Raw genomic sequence first — 4,430 nt, forward strand, 5'->3', positions numbered from 1 at the left:
TTTCTTACTTCCTTTACTTCCTAGTTCTTAGTGAGTACTATAGCATCCAAGAATTTATTCTTTGCTTTTGACAAATCTTTTGCCCACAAAAAATTTTTGGAAATCTGTAGCACTATCCAAAGAATTCAGTTTAGATACTTCATAGGTTACTAGTAGTCTAATAAAATAATAAAATATTCTCTTTTCTGATTTGGTGAAAGCAATTTGCCATGACACTTAATATTGTTGTTTACTTCTACTTAAAATGGGAGGAGGAGGAGATCACCCACAAGTCTAAGGTGACTTGAAATTACGGTCACGATTATATGTAATCTTGCTAGAGTTTGGGTTTGCCTAGGCTAATCATGGGCCTTTACAGCATAACTTCCAAAGGGACCACATTTGAGATTAGCAAAAACAAATGAACAATGCCAATGAAAATAGTTTTCATTATTTTTCCTAATAATATTTTTCATTATTTTTTTAAACTACTCTTATAAACAAATAGATGATCCTACTTAATTATGGCTGAGGGATACTTCAAGCCAGATCAGATTTCTGTTATCAGTTATAGTCAATGAATCCACTTTCTCTGAAATGTCATCATAACATAAACATGGTTGATAGGTCAAAGATTCCTGGCTAATACTAAAAGAGATCTTTCCACATGCAAGATGTTTTATATATACTACACCATTAGGTTTCACAATGAATCTTTGAGCTAGGTATAGTGCTGATAATGCAGAAATAGGTCCGTTAATTTGCCAAAGGACCAGAACTGGTAAGACATAGAGTTGGGAAATTTTTTGTCACAATTCTACCTAAAAAGCAGAAGCCACTATAGATATTTCAAGTAAAGAGGAATTTAATACAAAAAAAAAAAAAAAAAAGTTTCAAAATTGTTGGGAAGCTTTGGAGCAAAAGGGGGGTGGGGGTCATGGTTTGATCCAAAGACAAACAATAGGGAGTCATTGCCCAACTCAGAGAATACACTTTTTGATGTATGGCCTTCAGGCCTTGAGCTGCCTGTTCAGCCATTGGCTGATCGCACTGCCACTGGGGCTAAATGAAGAAGCCCATTTCTCCTTGCCTGCGCCTAAGTGCCCAAGGATTTCCCCATTGGAATAACCTAAAGGAGACCCGTGCTAAAAAGAAAGACTGGAAATCTAGCTTACAGACTTTCAACCCCTATGGTACAAAGGACCAAGAGTGCCTATGGATAGAATTCAGGGGTTCATGAACTTGGATGAGAAAAATAATTACATCACCTTTTACAATAATTTCTTACTGAAATTTAGCATATATTTCTACATTTGAACATAGGTAACTATCCACAGAAGAATTAATAAGACTGTGACATTCTCACCAATAGAAGGCACAGATATCTTCACATCACATTAGTTGATATAGTTCAGGGAGTCATCCCTACCTTAAAATTTGTGGCTGTTAGATCCATCACTAGATCTCATTATTTAAAGCTTTGAGCTTGTTCTTTTATATATTTTCACAGTCGATATAATTGGTTTCCTATGAAAGCTTATGTTTTTTATTTTATTAGTAATTTAAAGTCACTATTTGAAAGGGAGTCCATGAGCCTCACCAGATGCTAAAGCATCCAGGGCACAGAATTCCTTGGCCTAGAAGGACAGGGCAGATTCCTAGAACTGACACATGGAATCAGAAATCTGAACCCTTTCCCATCAGACTCCATCATCTGTGCTTTAATCATCACGCTATTCCTGGGCTTTGAGCATGAGAGCAATCCCTTTAGATATTTTGAATACTATCAACACTTTGAGTGATGTAGCTTTGGGAATCCCCAGTGAACACTGGAGGAGTTTCTTGATCCAGAAGATCAGTCCATTTCTGGGGAAGGAGGTGGGGCAAGGGAGGTGCTGTCTTTCACTATCTTTGAAGAATTTCACTCTATTTCCCGACACATTGTCTTTTCATTTGCAAGGTGCCTCTTCTAGTGACTTCACTAAGACATATCAGAACTACATAGCTGACTCCTATTTTCATCAGGCAGAGTAATGACATGTGCAAAGATTAAATGTTAGCTGTGCTTAGAGGAAGAAATAAAGGTACTACCTTAAGACATTTTCCATGAAACATCCAATTCAAAATGTATGTGTGCGGTATTCTTTTGACAGGCTTCCATCTGTGAGTATGGCTAAAAATATGAATGACCTGTTTGTCCTCATGCATCTGAGAATGACAGAACCATCAGAGACCTAATTTTAACAGATAAAGAGGCCAAAAGAAACACTGTACCATAGTTAAAAGCTCAACCATGGAGTCAAACGGACTTGAGTTTGAAGCCCAACTTTTCATACTACCTGTGCGACAATGGGTGCAAACCCTGGTTAGAGTCACTTAATCACAGGTTCATTGTCTACAAAGTGAGGGGAATTACTTCTCAAAATATTTTTTTTCACAATAAATGATATAAATATGGGAGATGATTAGCACGCACAATAAGTATTATTAGCACAAACACAGGCAAGACTACTCAAGGACATAAGAGCAAATGATACAAAGCCAGGTCTAAGACCCAGGCTTCTGGCTCTTTCTGCAGTGTTCTTTTCTGCATAAAAACCTTTTATGTGACAAGTTTTCTTTTCCCCTCTAGGACTTGGCCAAGGAGATGGTGAACTGCCTGGCCTCTTTCTAGCTTGTGCCTAAAGAAAGGACAGGTATAAAAAACAGCATACTTACGTAACTAGCAGAGACCCCCAAAAGCAAGACTGGCTTCTTTCATAGCCAGAAAATGGAAGAACAGGGGATGAGCTGAAGAAAGACGTCAAGGGAGCTTTTAACCTTGTACCTGCTAGTAATCAGATTTCTAGATTCTAAGAAATTGACTGTATTCTTTTCACATCTCTGTGATCCATTTGTAGCACATGCTCAGCCAAGGCTTCTGTTCAAATCATAATCATATTTGGTGAACTCATTTCCAGGTGATTCAAGAGACTTCTGAGAGATGACATGTTTCAAAGTTGTCCTGTCACTTACATGGGGCTCCCTTTACTGCCCACTTGGCTGAACAGACTCATAGGAGAACATCTCCAACATAGCCCAGGTCCTCAGGGACTCATAGTTCAGGGGGCAGCAGATGCAAACAAGCCATGACCCCGGATTTTGGGGGAGCATGTGGTAGGATGTCCGATCTAAATGGAAGAGGCAGTTAGGGAGAGCTGCCTGGAGGGAGTCACTCAAGCTTAGGAGCAGTTTAACAGGTAACAAAAAGGATAATAAAAGGAAAGAACATATCTAAGGCCCAAAGGTGAAAAAAGCAGAGTGGGTGTGAGAAATCAGGAAAAAAAAAAAAAAAAAAAAAAAAGCAAGATTCTGGGATTGGTGGACATTCAGTAAAATATTGCATATTGAATTAAGAAAGTTTCTTTTTCCTTAATACCCTGATGCCAAAAAGAAGTTGTTTATGCTACTCTGAGATGGAATCAATTTTCTTCAGAAAGGAAAGGTTGCCCTGTAGACTCCTAGCTCATAGCTGAGGAAGCAGTGATGAGTACTCAACAGCTGCCAGGGTTTATGTGACACACAGCAAAGGCCTTAAAAGAGACCCATCAGGTTGGGCCTGGCAGCTGAGCTGGCCTCACTACACCTTTACCACCCAACAAGAATGAGTCATGCAGGAAAAAGACAGCACTCTCCCTGATGTAGCCACCAAGAGACTTCCTCCTGGAAGATCTGACTAGAGGTGGAACAGGATTTCCACTGGGTATTAGTCTGTAAAGTTCTTGATAGCCAAGGGCAAGAGAGCAAGTCAGTACTAGAATTCAGGTTTTATTGATTCAGGCTGTGGTGTCAAGTGCTTCAGTTTGTCTAAAGACTCAGGGCTTCCAGGAACATGGGGCTTTCTGTGCTAATTTGGTAAAGCCCAGGTGAACCAGGAGGAGCTTGTCACGATTGTTCAGCCCACTACCTTCTCTGTGCTGGGTCCCAGGCTAGGCACTGAGGATATAGAATGATGAGTAAGACACAATACCCACCCTCAAGAATTTTACAGCATAATGGAAAAGATAAGCATTTAACCAAAATTAAGTTCTAGGGCCCCCATGCATCTCATTTTTGATTAAGTGGTGAATTCAAAGAAATAAGTCCAACGTCTAAAAGTAATTGAAACACAATTCTAATTTCTGTTTAGATCTCTCAAAGGATATCAAAGGAGATCCAGTTTAATTCCGCTTTTTCTCATCTCATCTCCAAATCTCTCTGAACCTCAACATACCTGAGCCTCTGGGGCCATCCTCCACTCAGCTCTATCCCCAAGGTTTCCCTGGCATCCTACTTAAAAGAGATCTTCTTCCTTCTCTCCTCCTTGAACATGCAATACCGTGTCCCTACCACAGTGGCTGCTGGAATGAAGCCCCCTATGGAGCTATTCCAGGAAGGCTAAGGACCCAGTGACTCCATAGCTCGTCTTACTC

Source organism: Rousettus aegyptiacus, unplaced genomic scaffold (genome assembly GCF_014176215.1).
Source record: "Rousettus aegyptiacus isolate mRouAeg1 unplaced genomic scaffold, mRouAeg1.p scaffold_m13_p_7, whole genome shotgun sequence".
In the NCBI taxonomy this organism is placed as follows: domain Eukaryota; kingdom Metazoa; phylum Chordata; class Mammalia; order Chiroptera; family Pteropodidae; genus Rousettus; species Rousettus aegyptiacus.